This window comes from Anas acuta, chromosome 11 (assembly GCF_963932015.1).
Source record: "Anas acuta chromosome 11, bAnaAcu1.1, whole genome shotgun sequence".
NCBI classification, from domain to species: Eukaryota; Metazoa; Chordata; class Aves; order Anseriformes; family Anatidae; genus Anas; species Anas acuta.
The window spans coordinates 15,242,606-15,257,876 of record NC_088989.1 but is presented as its reverse complement, the minus strand read 5'-3'; the positions used below and the strand labels follow the sequence as shown (position 1 = coordinate 15,257,876).

At 45.0% G+C, this 15,271-nt stretch overlaps 1 protein-coding gene and 1 pseudogene across 1 annotated transcript in view; both read left to right on the top strand.

Moving 5' to 3' along the window:
• The window catches only part of POC1A (POC1 centriolar protein A), an 83,118-nt gene that overhangs the window by 4,592 nt on the left and 63,255 nt on the right, over positions 1 to 15,271 (top strand). The gene's annotated exons all lie outside the window — the stretch shown is intronic.
• LOC137862606 (zinc finger CCCH domain-containing protein 11A-like) lies at positions 6,327 to 15,183 on the top strand (annotated as a pseudogene).

Below are 15,271 nucleotides of genomic sequence, written 5' to 3'. Positions count from 1 at the left end.
CCATCTAGGTGTTTGGACCTGCAAAGGAGGATTTGGACCCTAAAATTCAGGCCTTGGCTCCCAGCATGAGGATTTGGGAAATTGGAATGGGGTGAGGCCTCTCAAAGAAGGCCTCAGCATCTAAGAAGGCTGCTTGTCAACTTACAATGAACGTGTGGACCCTTAAAACAAGGATTTCTTCCTTGAAAATGGCAGCCTGGTCCTTAAGATTGTGGGTGTAAACAAGAAAAAGCCACTAAAAAGGACGGTTTCTCCTTTCAGACAAAGTTTTGGAGCCCAAGGAAGAGGCTTTCTGCCCTAATATGTGACGCTGAGGACTAAAACAAAAATGTTTTGGTCCCTAAAAAGGAGGGCCTGCGTCCAAAAACGGAGGGTGTAGGTGATAAAAAGCCTGTTGCATCCCCACTGGCTGCACTGCGCTGTGGAGGGCGCCTTGTCCAAACCAAGGGGTCCCGTGTGGCCTGGTCACAGGCAGGCGGTGCAGCAGGCTGTCACCGTGACAGGGAGCGCGGCCCGCCCTGCTCTGTCTGGATCTTGAAGTGGGGCTGCATCGCTGTCTTCCCTGCTCGCATTCTAGGCACGGTGTTTCTGCTGACAGCATCTTCCACCTCCTCAGCAGAAGCTGCTTCTTTCTTTAAACGTAGTACAGGCTGGACGCAAAGAAAGAAACTGTTAGCGGTGCTTTTAGCTATTTAAATGGGGAGAAAAACAGCCACTGTTTCTTTCTTTGTCCAGGGCAGCCACGAATGCTTGCGTGACATGGGCTCCTCTCCCACGTCCTTAATTGCCAAGCCGCTAGCGGCTCTGGTGACGTGTCCCGTGGGTGTCTGTGCAGTGACGGGGCTGCCTCACCCCTGTGTACCCCAGGACAGACATTTGGGGGGCTCTTTGCTGCTACCACAGGGCGCAACCTGCGGGTCCTGGGGCAGGCAGGATGAGTGCTGCTGGGCCCGGAGGGTAGGCCTGGCCTGAGAGGAGTTTGGGGCTTAAAGCAGGCTTGTCCTGCCCCAGCCTTCTCCAGAACCTGTGTGCCTGGCTCTGGAAAGCCGTGACAAGACATAAAATGACTCGCAGCTTGCCAAGAGAGCTGCGGTGGTGGAGGAACGGCCGCCTCAAGGGGCTGAGGCCAGCCACCATCACGGGCAGGACTCGAGAGACGAGGCACGATCTTGGCACAGACAGAGAAGGGAAGGGGAAGCGCTGCTCTGCTGGCCCTGAGCGGTGCAGCCCCAGGAGAAAAAAAAAATCTGTGTTTCCTTCCGCTGATGTCCACGCTGAAGGTGCAGAAGGGTTCCGTGCTGTTGCTTGGGTCAGCCTTGTTGCCAGGTTGGGAATGTTTAGCCTCCCGGTGCTTCGGTGCTGCTGGGCTGCACTCAGAGTGTGAGCTCTGGGCGTTATTTCTCAACTACTGCGTTATTTGAGCGTACAGACCCGAGATATTTTGCGGATAGGTGATTTAAGCCACGTCAGAACCAGCGCTGTGGCGTGTGCCAGCGTCGGACGCCCGTTCGACTGGTCGGGCGGAGCAGGTGAATTGAATTTGGTGCTGGGTGGCGAGGTGGTGTTGGGGGAAGAGCTAGGCTAAGGAGAGCTTCCTCTTGCTCTGCTCCTTCCCATCTCAAATGGCCGCTTCCTGGGGAGATGGGTTCGTTGGGAGGTTAACTACAACGTTACAGTGAGGATGAGGAATCCTCTTTAGTCCCGTAGGTATTTGCTGCCAGGCGGCAGCGTTGATTTCAGAAATTGTATTTCAAAAAGGAAAAAGAAAGGAAATCTGTATTCTTTGACATACTCTCTTTTCTCGGAGAGTAGATGTAGGAGCTTCAGCAGTGCCCTTCCTCCGGAAACGATTCCCAGTGTCTGCTCAGACACTGAGGAGGAAAATGGAGGAGAGCCACCCGCTATAAATAAAGGAAAGAAGGGCTCATGGATTAAGGGAGAACCACTACTTCAAAAATTGGTGCTCTCTACAAACTGGTTAAGGGTTTGGGACCTGCAGGTGCTGCCTACACCTGTGTGCATTGCAGTCGTGCCTGTTGCCACTGAGCAAAACGGGGAGAGCTGCTTTGTCGAATGCGGCGTGTTAAAGCACGTGCCGCTGCCTGGAAGAAAAGCACGGGCTTCCCTCGTGTGGGACTTCTTCCCTAGCAATCTGTGGTTTACCTGATGGTTTCCCATAAGCTGTGAATGTTTAAAAGAAAAAAAACAAACAAAACCAAAACCCAACCCCAGCGTTGAGAGTGGTGAGGCAGATCCTCACCTGGGGACTCAGAGTCAGCGGTGACATCACCATGCGAAGCATTGTGTGCGCTTCGGGTCGGGGCTGCTGTGAGCCTCGCAGCGGGGTGGGAGAGCAGATCCGGGGTGCCTCTGTGTCAGCCCTGTGCCCTGGTGGCTTCGTGAGCACTGAGAGTTTGACTCCTGTGTTCCCAGCTTTCGCTTGCGCACCTGCGGTGTGGCAGAGCCAGCGAGCTGCTTCCTCAGCTGGAGGAGGAAGAGGAGTGACCTCAACATTGCCGAGGTAAAGCACAATTATTGAAAAGATTTGGCAAAGATGTGGGTTGTAGCAGCGCGGCTGCTGCAGCTGCAGCAGATCCTGGAGCATTGGAGAAGATAGAGAGGGGTTTCTTGGTGAAAAGAATGCTGTTAAAAGCGTTTTCGTGCCAGAAATTAGGAGAAACGCCTCTGTTGTTTGACATCCTCTATTGACCTGGCACATTGGCATTACAGCGTACCTGGCACGCTGTTTGTATGAAAAAAAAAGGTCTTTTAGTCAGGGCAGGCCAGAAACCTGCCTTGGCACTTCCACATGGCAGCAATGCTTACAGACCCTGCATCCTGGCTGCCAGGCCAGGATCTAAATCCGATGGTGCTGTTGGTAGACTGAAGCTCAGGAAGCGCTTCTGGGTTTTTCTGTACTTCCATGTGAATTTTTACCCTGTGAAGATGGTGTATTAAGCTATTTTCGTAACAACAACTAGGTTTAAAAGCAGTTTCAGTTTAACATCTACATGCTTGGGTGTTATTAACAGAGCTTTGTATACTGAGCTGGTGCTTGGTAGGAGAAAAAACACAAATCTTCCCTGGGAAACTTGGACCCCCTCAGCTACATACTGCTATGAGGAAACTCAGATGAAAGAACACACTTAAATAACACATCAGCAGAGCTGTTGTGCTCCTGACCACCAAAGGCACCTTTTTCCAACGCCGTCGTACTGGAAGTTGATGCAGCTGGTTCCATCCGTAACGTGGGACTGTACAGTGCTGTAAAAGAAATATTTTTTCACAGCTTTGGAGAAAGTGAAGCAGAGAAAACCCCACCTAACACTGATACCTGGACCCCAAACTGCCACAGACTGACAGTGATGTCCACTGGATATCTCCTGATACCCTGCTGCCTTCTGACTGCTCCAGCAGAAGTGCCGTTTGAATTAGCCAGCAGGTCCCTCTGAGTGGCTTTGCTGAAACTCCTGCCGTAGGAAGTATCCTACGGGAGCCAAGTTGCTAAACTGATGTGTGGTTTTCCCTTAACCCCCTCAGCCCTGACTTTGCAGCTCCTGACGACACTGCCAACGTGTGCAGTGTCACCGTGTGCCAGCTAGGTGCCAGCTGCCATGGTTTATAGATTGTAAAATGAGTGATTTGGGACTCGTGAGCACTGAGAACAGGTTAGCAATTGCTTAAGAGCTTTACTTGTGTCGCTCTGGGGCAGGGAGATGGGTGAAACATCTTAGGCTTGAAAGTGATTCCCTGCAGAGTGACGTGCTCAGATCTGTCATTTTGGTCACCTTATTAGATCCCTGCTTGAGAGGTTGCTTGCAAGAGTCAATTCCTCTTCACCTTGATGTGTCAAGCTAAAGACAAATCTGTGCCGAAGCACTGTCTGATCAGACGAGTGCCTCAGTTCAGGATTGTTCTTGGACAGCTCCAGAAACACCAGGACGATCAGCGCCTTCAGGAACAGATTAATTGGATCTTGAGGCTGTCATAAAACAGGTCCCTGAAGTTTGAAGACTCTTCCAATAGTTTGGGCCAGCAAGGAGCAGCTGTAGCTGGCGGCTGCGGTAACTCGGGGCTCAGAGTCTCAGAGAGCGTGCTGAAAGGTGCCCCCCAGCTGGCTGCTGGAGGAAGCTGAGGCAGCGTTCAGCTCTAACCTCTGCCTTCTTGGCTGGCATCTTTGCACTCCTGCTGTCGGTGGGTGTTGAGTGTCCTTCCCCCCAGCCTCAGCACGTGCCCTCAGATGTAGGCAGCGTTTAGCAGCTAGAATTCACTCCAATATAAAGAGTACAAATCATGCGTTTTCTGCTTTGGCTTTGGAACTCTTAGCTTGAGGTTTTCCTGCAGGCCGTGAGGTTTCTTGCAGCAGCAGGGATGAGTTCTGTTAGCAAGAGGTTGTTCTGTGCTTCGACTGTGGGAAGATGAATGGTTACCTGTGCACCGCGAAATAGAACTTGACACCTAGCACACCGCACTTGCAGCCTGTGGGGTGCTTTAACAAGCAGGTAAATCAGCAGAGGCTGTTTTGCAGCCGGGGTGATGCTGGGTGATTAAAAAGCAGGGGCAGAACAAGGAGTTTCTGGTGTTTGTTCTTGCTTGTCATCCGACTCTCCACTTCCACTGTTCTTTAGAAAAAAAAAAAAAACAAAACCAAAAAAAAAAAACCAAGGGGTAAGCATCGTAATATCTTTATTATCTTGTTTATAATATCTTTTTTATAATATCTTTATTGTAAATGGAAGGCACAAAACAGACCAGCAACAGAGACTGTCCAAGAGAAATGCTTGGTGCTTTATAAACAAACAAGGAAGTACCCTTTGGTGGGTGTGACAATCCTCCTCTAATGCGTTTTTGGAGTGCAAAAATAGATTTGTTCCTTTCTTGCTCTTCTCTCCAGGAGAAAGGCAGAATAGGCAACTGCAAAGTTAGACCAGGGAGGTCAGTTTGTTCCATACTGAGAAAGACAAGCCTGTAAAACAAACTAGACAGATTTTCTTGGTACTATTCATCTTCCTTCAGCAAAGGCAAAGCTTATGACACTTGTTGGTGTGTATTTCTAGACCCCCAGCTACTGGCACTGTAGCGCATCTCTAATTCTTTGGTACAAAAGGTTCAAAATCTCTTAATGCAAAAATTTTACCAGCACCCTGGAGCAAAAAAAAAAAAAAAGAAATCTAAAAATCTTACCAACTTCTATTATAGACCTGCTGAGTGCACCAGAGTTACTCATTTTTATTCAGGCTTTCAGGGGCAACTTCAGTTGGTTTAGCGCCTGGATTGCCGTGTTAGCAGATGTCAGTTTTAAAAAAAAAAAAGCTTTTGAGGTCCTTTTTAAAACGAGACTGCTTTTTTGGAATTTAGGGCTGCGAGGTATGCTTGGTTTTGCTTTCTTCCCATTCCTTAGACCAGATCCATTCAGATTCTGAACAGCGTTCCCGGTCTGTTCAGGAAACTGGAAGGCAACAAGCAAAATGATGAGCTCCTCGGGCAGTCAAAAGAGCTAAATCTGGAGAGTGTTTTGAGTCAAACTTCCATGCTAAGGAGCACCAGTAATTGTTAGAAGTAGATGCAGAGGAACCTGCATGGCACTGGGTGTGTTTCTGAAGGTGCTAAAGGTGCAAAGTGACGATTCCTATCCATAGTAAAGAAGAGAAGGAAAGCTTGCACTTAACTACTGTTTTTATTCCCTTTGCCCAGCAGTCAAAAGCAGTAACTAATATGAGAAGCCAACTTTTCCTCTCTTTATTTTAGATTTGGGAAAATTCCCTGCCAAAAAAGTATTTCCTGGAAAATTCACTAGTGTTTGTGTGAGTAAAAGGTTCCAACCTTTGATTATTAATTTGTAAGAACTATTTCATCCACTTTTGTCCAGAAGAGTCAGAAATAATTTGCACAGAAATGTGCAGCGTTTTAATGAAAGGATTCAGAATCACTCTAATTTGAACTTTATCTGGTCTGGTTGCAGGTTTTGTGACATTTAGTGTCTTTAAAAAAAAAAATAAATAAAAATTTCTGACTTCATATCAGAAAAAAGAAAAAAAAATGCTTGTGGCTAAATAAAATCTGTTGCAGCTCTGCTCATCGAAAAATCATTGGCTGTTAAATTGGACCTAAGTCGTCTTCTCTAACCTTTCATGATCCTGCAGCAATGGATGAGGATGGAGATATGGATTAGGGAACAGCACGTGATGGCAAACCTGTGGTATTTGCTACAGCGCAGAAAGAAAAACCCAATTGCTTCCAAAAAATCCAACTAATTCAAAATCCTTGGTATCATGCAGCCATGCCACTGGCAAAGTGAGCATTCCCCTGCCTCTCAAAGCTTTTTTTTTTTTTTTTTTTTTTTTTGTTTGTTTGTTTGTTTGTTTTTTATTGTTTTGAAGAGCTAACTAACCCTGGCTGTCTCCAGTCTGAGAGAGCATTCAAATGGACTTGCTTCCTCTATTAGTTATAAGCTGTTTAAAAGCGCATGCTATGTTTGAATTGTGGATGAGAGGTTCCCTTGGCAAAGTGAGGAGGAAAATTCTTCCTACCCCTTTATTATTAATTCACGGATTCAGTCTTGGTTCGGCCTCCAGGAGAAGTTAACTGGAAGTCTTTGAAGATCTGTAACTTTGCTGAGGTTGTCCAGGTAGGTGAAATGGAAGACCCACAGTGCCTGGAACGTGCTGTTTAATGCGTCCTAACTGTGTTCTAGGGAAGTTATTTGTAGCCAGAGTTGATTATTGACTTGCAGGTATCATCAGGTGGTTTTTAAAGGAGTGACTCCGTTTTCAGGCTTCCAGATGTGCTCCAAGTCATCTTATTGAGGATGTGGAAGAGAACGCTTGCTGACAAAGCTCCTGGCAGCTTTAGGGAACTTTCATATTTAGTTAGTTCATGTAACAGCTGATTTCAAGGCTTTGCTCTCTTCGAGAGACTGATAACTTGATTTGCTGAACTGAAGAAAGCTGGAAAAATGTTGGTTCCTCATTATTTTTCACTTGTTACTTTCTTTAGGGTTACTTTTCAAAAGAAGATTTCCCTGCTCACAAGCCAGTAGAAGACTTTCAGCCCAAGCAAGGGTGAAGACAGCTCTCTCCAAGAGCAGAGGAAGTCCCTGTGGAGAGAAGCCGAGCTTGTTAGCAGAACTCGTCGGCATGTCTAAACAAGGAGACGATTGCTACTTCTATTTCTATTCTACCTGTACCAAGGTATGACTGGCTTTCCTTTACTTTGCTTTTTTTTCCCCATTTTTTTCAGGAAGGAGTAGATGAGGAGGAGGAAGCACACTGGTCTTTGGTTAACTTGAGAACCAGATAGATTCTGAATTCAGTTGTAGCAACCTTAGGCAGCAGCATGGCCATTTTTGAGGCTGTACTCTATTTTCCTCGTTGGTTTCCTTTTGGTTCCAGGGAGACAAATGTGCCTACCGCCACTGCAAAGCTGCTCTGGGCAATGAGACGGTCTGCAAGCTGTGGCAGGAGGGTCGTTGTCTCAGGAACGTCTGCCGATTCAGACACATGGAAATTGACGTGAGTGCCTAACGATGTGTTCTCAAAATCAATCAACAAAAGCATTTTTCAGTGCTGTAGGTGTACTGATTGTGCTTTTGCAGGATAGATTCGTTTGCTTCAAAACCATACTGGTTTCTGTTACCAAGAGAGGGGGTGGGAGGAAGCAGAGGGAAATAAAATCCTTCAGATAACGCTGTTCTAGCTGCCTGGGGTAGGAAGTGGGGAAAGTTAAAGGTGCAGAAGAACTAAGTGTCCAAGAAGTAGTTCTAGACAGGGTTAACCTAGGCAATTTCAGATGTTCTTTTTCCCTCTGAATAATGCTAGTATAATCCTAGGTGTATTAGTTTAAGCCACCCTCAACTGGTGTCTGAGAGTGCCTGTCTTCTCAAACTGAATGATGACAAATCTAAATGTGCATAGTGGTTCCAGCTTATGCAAACTTTGTGAATATGCCCAGAAATACTCCACTGAACTGAGAAACTGACCTTTGGAATGATGTTTCAGCACTGGGTTGTGACAGCTGTCATGATCTGGAGCTGCGCATCTCTTTGCAAGCCTCAGGTGCATGTTATCACGAGCTTTTCTTTCTTTCTGTCTTCAGAAAAAGCGCAGTGAGATTCCTTGCTACTGGGAGAAGCAGCCGGGAGGCTGTCAGAAAGCCAACTGTGCTTTTCATCATGCAAAGGGACGTGACATCGATGGACAATTCTTCCCACCAAGCAAGAGTGAGTTTAGGTCCTTTTTCTTGAAGCGCTGAAGACTTAATTTGGAGTATTACTTAGTGGGTGCCAATCCTGTAGGGGCCATCAGGTAACTGTTCATTTGTGAGTGCAGGAAAAGGTCTGCAGTCATAGGTGTACTGCACTGAGTGTACTGCTGGTGTTTGTTTTCTGCTTTCGTGCTCAGCTTCTCTTGGCTTTGTGTGATGTTTGCCTTGCAGTTTGCTTCCTGTTGTTTCATCTTTTGCTGGGTGGCAGGGAGATGTGTTGTTGTTCGAAGGGAAGTCATTGTTGACGGTGTAAACAGTGATGGGATGGGCAAAAGGAGATGCTGAATTCGTTGTCTGTGCGGGTTATCTGCCTTTCCTACCATCTCTTTGCCAAATTGTGGTCAAAGTTTTAAACTGCCATATTACCGATGATCCTCCTCTTCCTCCAGCTACACTGCCAAGTCCGCCTGAGTCCGTGGACGATGGCTTTGAAAGTGGCTCAGATGTCACTGCAGCAAAACAAACTTTCTGTCCAGTCAAATCCCTCTCCACAGCTAAGGGGGTGATGAAAGTGGAAAACTCTGAAAATGTCCCAAGCCCTACACACCCTCCAGTTGTAATCAGTGCTGCAGATGATGATGAAGATGATGATGGTGAGCATGTTTTGGTTCTTGGAAGGAATTTGTGCTGTAAATGATTGTGTAAATCTTTGGTTCTTGAAGGAATTTGTGCTGTAAATGAATGTGTTAAATCTTTGGTTCTTGAAGGAATCTGTGCTGTAAATGAATGTATAAATCACAGATGACCTGAGGTCTGACTAGCGATAGGGCAGGCAGTGTGGCCAGGTCACTGGTGGCTTTGTCTGGCAGTCAGTGGACAGAACCTGAAACGTTGGAGGAAAGCTTAGAACCACTCCTGGCTTTAGCTGGTCTGTTGTGTAAAGTTCTATGTGAAACTAGGAAGGAAATTTCTTTTTTTCTGTCTGAAGAGCAATGTGTTGTGTAGTAGTTAAAGCTGCAGAGAGAATCTAGAGTCCTAGATGTTTTGTCCTAGTGTATTCTACTTAGGAGTTCATCAGGTCAGCGTAGCTGTTTAAAAAACAAAACAAAACAAAAGAGCAACAAAGTTTTTTATATGAAGCATGGGCTGAAGTGTCACTGCATGAGCTACGTAATCATGAACAATCTGGTCTATGCATAACTGAATAGATTTTTCCCCTTCAGACCAACTTTCTGAGGAAGGAGAAGAAACTAAAACTCCCGTCCAGCAACCAGCTGCGGAAGGCAAAAATGGATTACGGGTGATTTCCACTCGCAAAGGCAGTTCTCCTACTACTAAACAAGGTATTCCAGCACCTTAGTAGGATAAATCAGAAGAACTTGACAGTTAACTCAAAAGCAGTGTGGTGTAAAAACACAACAAAATGTAGGGGTGCTGAATGGACTCGGTTATTTCCATGATCTCATTTCTGCCATTCATACCATCATGTGCCCATTGGGTCAGAAAGGTGAACTCCTTTTCTTTACTTTTGGAGAACAAAACAGGGCCACAGCGTGGAGTTGAAATGGCTGCACGTGCAGCCTTGCAACCACTGTTGATAAGCCATATCTAACGATAGAGGGATCTAATATCATGTAAATGGATTAAAATTAAAACTACATTTTTAAGCCTGAAGGATGAAAGGAGGGGCAAAATGCCCTTGGTTCCCTGGCTCTTTCACTTGTGAGGAGTGTTGACAGGCTTTATTCTAAATACTTCAGAAAGTTGCTGAGCGCTAAGAAGCCTGAGGACCTGTGGTCCTCAGTGAGTGCCTCTAAGCCTGTCTCATGAACTGTTTCCTGTTTTCAGAGGGCAATCTGAATTTTGGAATAAAAACACTTGAGGAAATCAAATCACAGAAGATGAAGGAAAAAAATAAGAGACACGGTGGTGAGTTAATATTCCCTACTTTCGTATCCTGTTCACGGCAGGTGATGGTGCCTGGGAGCTGCTTGAGGGACAGACTTCCATTTTTAGCTGGGGGCATCAAGCAACCTGATTCTCAGCCAGCTGGTATTCTAAATGGGAGTTCAAAGGGCAACCAGAGGCAAATTGGTCACCTCTCTTATTTACATGCTCTACTTGCTGTATTTTGGACAGTAACAAATAATTTAAAGTTTTTTGTTCTTTGTGATAGTTTTTTATGTCGGGTAAACTTCCTTATGTTTGGTTGCTCTGAACAGAAGGTTCTTCAAGATCTTCTGTTCGTCCCATTGATTCTGTGATTTTTCCTGCTCCAGAAAAGGAAAATTTCCAGACAGTGGTGAGAACTGTGACACTGTCTTCCAAGAAAGGTAATAATGAATGCTTTTGTTTTGATTTCATTACTCCTAAACTGGAGGGTTAAACAATAATTAAAACAATTCACCCATGTTAGCCTTCTGGTGCTGCCTTCTGTTCAAAACGTGCTTTTATGCTTAAAGTCCCTGGTTGTACTGGCAAGATTTGGTGCTCAGGTTAAGTGCAGTGGCAGGAGAAAAGAAAAGTGTCAGTATGCAAATAGGGGGGTAACTGAAAAACAGAAGAGTAAGGAGAAGAAAGAGCTGTAGAAGACAGTGCTATATAAGAAGCAATTTCTGAAGCATTAAAGAGGCTGCCAGTGGCAGGTGTGGACACAGTATGACAGGAGTTTGTGTATAAATTGTTTAGAGCTGTGCAAATGCCTTTGAAAGGGAAAAAAGTGTGGAAGTACTTTTACTCGTAGACATTCACCTTCAAAAGGACTATTTGTCAGCATTTGTACCTAATAATATTCTGCTTGCTTATGCAGCTTTGTTCTGCACAAAGTATAGCTGTCAAGCAGACTCAGATTCACTCTCTACTATCTCAGCTGGAATTTGAAGCAAGCACTGAGACTATTAATATTTTTTTTCTATGTTAATTATAGTTAAAATATGAGTTTATGTGGTTTAGCTGTCAAAACAGTGTCTGACATGTTGGACATGGGCTAACAGGATAATATTTCTGTTGGCTACCGGTTTCTGTGAAACAGAAATGAAAATCCCTTTTGTTTTAGGGGAGGAACCTGTGGTTCGACTAGATCTTGCTGCTAGACAAGGAAAACGGAAAGCCTCCATGGGTAAGAACTTTTTATGAGCTGTTACGTAGGTGCTGCCTTCTATATATGACTGCATTAAAGAGTATTTTTGATGTATGAAAGGAAAATACGTTGCAGTGGAGATCTGTGTTGACTGCAGAAGTGGCCAAAAAAAAAAAAAAAATCATTTATCAGCTGAAAGGCAATTCTATGAAAATATGCTTGAAAAATAGAAGCTTATTGTTGACTGTTCTCAAAGCTTCCTGCAAAGAAAAGTTCTTACAAAATTCCTTGTTTTCTCTGAAGATGATGTAAGCACCCTTCCAGTGAAGCGCCGCCTTGCTGAAAGGCTGGGGAAGAAGGTAGAGGCTCCGGGAAATGCTGACAAAGCACCCAAGAGAGATCCAGGTACTAACCGGGCATCTGGATTGGATTCCTGGGTTTTGTATTTAGTCTTTCTGTTTGTCCTTTTCCAGTGATGTTTCTTCTTGCATGTTGGCTGAGGTGGTAATCACTGGGGTTCAAAGTTCCCTTTCCTGTCTTGTTTTGCAATGTGAACCTGAAGTTGACATTCTGCAGCCTCCCTAATTCGTTCTTTTTCTGTTTTGCAGTTCAAGTTGCCAAGTCTGTGAAGGACAGGCTGGGATTACCTCCTAAGCAGACCAGTACTGAGAGAGGTAACAGCTAGATATTAAATATGCTTTCTCCTCCTTCCTTTCCATGAACTTGGACTGCTTTCATCCATCCCTAAAAACTAATTGAAACGAAAACAAAGAACTGATGCCTCTTGCTTGAGTGCTGAAGCTCTTCTGACAGCCACTATCAGAAATCTGGCTCTAGGTGTGTGTTTCTTTTCTACTTGTGCCTTGTCAAGGTTTTTAGCTGCTTCTGTGAACCATTCCGTACGATTAGAACAGAACCACTGCCAGGAGCAGGAATTTGAAATGCAGTCTGAAAAAGTACTAAAGTAAAGCAGAATTTCTGTGTAGCAGTTCTCTCTGGATAGGGCTGGTCTTCAAAATACAAGTGGCTCAGCGGAGGAGGAGAATGTTGTTCTAAGGATATTGTTCTAAGATGCATTATTGGGAACACTCAAGATTAGTTTTCCTTAGTGCTCTGACAAATGTTGGAGACTGAAACTATTGCTGGACTCTCTTTAAATGTTGGTGCTTCTCCTCATTTCTTGATGATGACAGGGAAGGCTGCTAAGCCGATGGGAGAGATCCATGTGAAAACACTGGAGGAAATCCGTCGTGAGAAAGCTCTTCAGAGACGCGAAACTCAAGCCAAAGCCGAGGCTGAAGGGCATGGTAAAACTGAAGATTCCAGCGCAGGGGCAAGACCTGCTCGTGCAGCTCCCTCAGCACAACCCGGACCTGCCCCAGCAGAGCAGAAATCTTTATGGAGCACAAAACTAACAGGTGCTCCATAAACAGATGCTTTAATGCCTGCCCCAGTGAGGTGCTTCCCATCTTGAGCAAGTTCAGTTTGCTCAGGATCTGCTTCATGGATAATTGCTGAATGGATTGCACATTGTAGCCTGTCTCTCTCTCTCTCATGGGGCACAAGGAAATAAATGCACAAAGGAAACAAGTACCCAGCTTTCTTTATTTCTGCCGTTGACCAAACTTTTTTTTCTCTTCTTTTTCAGGTGCTTTAAAAAAAGAAAAGAAGGCAGTGGAATTGAACCGGCCTTTTCCTAAACTTTCCTCTGTACCTGATGTACAGGTGAGTCCTCTGTGAAGACACACATACATTCGTACAATTTCTGATCATTCTGACAAGTTTGGTTACTCACCGTGTGCCACCGTCTTGAGTGTGTTCTTACCCTTCAGCACCTGGTAGGAGCTGCAGTGCAGTCTAAAGCCTATCGCCAGCAGCATTTCCAGACAACTCTGTACTCCTCAAACTTGGAATCAGTCTGTTTATACCACAGCAACAAAGAAACCCTGTTAGCACCAGCTGAAATCTACACAGTTAACGTGGAGGGAATTCTTTTTGTTCTTACTGACTTGATCTGTCAGACATGAAGGATTTAATGCAGAAGGCCAGAGTTCTGTGTTCAAGGAAATCAATCTGTCAGTGGATACTGTCTAGGGGAACTTGTATGACTTTCTGCTGCTTAAAAAGAATGGGATAAATAGATGTACAGCAGAACACCCTAGCTGTTTAAAGAAGCTTGCCATAGTGGATATTGCAGATATGTGAGACTGTGTCCATAGTAAAGCATGGCTCTTGTTACAGGCAGAATTTTAGGGGAAAAAAAAAAAAAACACAACAGTAACCTGAACGATATTAATACGCTGTTCCACATCAAGACCATTTTGGAGGGATTGCTGATCAGATTTTCTTAACGAAATCTCCATGGATTTTTTTTTTTTTTTTTTTGTCCTATTCATGCACTACTTTTCTTTCCTTCTAGCCCACTCAGCAGAGTGGAAGTCGTAAATGTCCAGAGAAGAGCTTTGAAGAGAGACGGTGGGAGAAGTGGCAACAGAGAGAACAACAAGAGAAGCTTGGGAAGGAGGAAGCTGCTGTCAAATCTACTGCTGGCTTCTTTCATACCGAACCAGCAGGGAAAGTGGCAGCTCAATTTCAGGGCCAGGAAGCTAAAAGTAAGTGTTGAAGGTTAAGAGTTCCTTAGGTTGTCTTCTGAAATACAGACAGAAGATGACAATTCTCATGCTGTAACTCTGGCTGAGTACATTTTGCCACGCAATGCTACGAAGCGAAGTGTGGACTTTCTTTTTCTTAGTTTGTTTCTTTTCCTGCCAGCCAGATGTTAGGTAAGGAATGGGAGAGTAGAAAATGACACTACAAATTTGGACTTTGTAGAACAACTTAACTGTGGGACATTACTGCAAGGGTGAGGCAGCTGGTACAACAGTTGCATACACTCTTGTCCTACTCTAACTGCTGCTTTTTCTTTTCCTAGAGGGAGCAGGACTTGAAATATAAAAGCTGTCTATATTTGTGAACCTAGCTTGCACTTAGGATTGCTATGTGTCTGAGGTTTCCCTTGTCCTGGATTCTTATTTACTGTAGCTATTCGGTTTCTGTGTTCCTTTGTATGGATTGTTGGTAGACAGAGTTTACTATGTGGAAAACATTCCTGAGAATCCAGGCAATGGCGGTGCAATTCTGCTGGCCAAATGCATTTAACTGTGTAGAAGGACCGTGGAAATGATGAAGAGAACCTGGATTTTTCCTGAGGCAGAGCAAGACTGTATCAGTTCTCTCTTCCTTTTACTCTAGCCAACTTGATGACATCTGCGAAGCCTTCGGGTGGGAAAGTGACTTTCCCCAAGAAGAAGGCACTGAAACGTAAGGCACCTGGGAGTTATCCCTCTGCCATAGGAGCTGTGGAACTCCGGACTGCCTTGGATGCTGACATGATGGGACCTCCAGCCAAAAAAGCAGCCATGGTAAGGCCAGGGGCTAATGCAGAGATGGATCCCTTGTTAAATTTCTACCTTCCTCTAGGAGAAAAGGTGGAAAAGGCAAACGTTCTGCAGGCCTTCTGTTTCCTTTGAAATCCAGTAGCTGTCTACAGGATGCTTGTAGAACCCTTCTGTATTTATGAGCTGAATGGCACTCTTTAACCGGTACTCTGATGCTGTGATTTCTCTGGTGGGGGGGATTTTGTCCATGAATGCCATGTTCTTAAAAGACACAAGATCATGAGTAACCTCCAGGTGAATGTGAACTTTCTTCAGGAGCACCTTGGTTTTGTATTTTGGCCACGGCTCCGCAATGCCAGAGGAGAAGCAGTGTGGAGGAAAAAGCTATTAAGGAATCTTTTACCCATGTGTCATAAATACTGTTTTGCTGCTTTCTAGGGTGTTTCAGACGTGCCGGAGCACATCCCAACCATCAGACTTGAAGAAAATGCCCAAAACAGGTGACAACCCCAACTTGTTCTTTTTCTTAATCAGTGTATATCCCCAGGGAAACATAAATTCTGTCACATGTGGGAAAAAAGGAGGGTTCTGA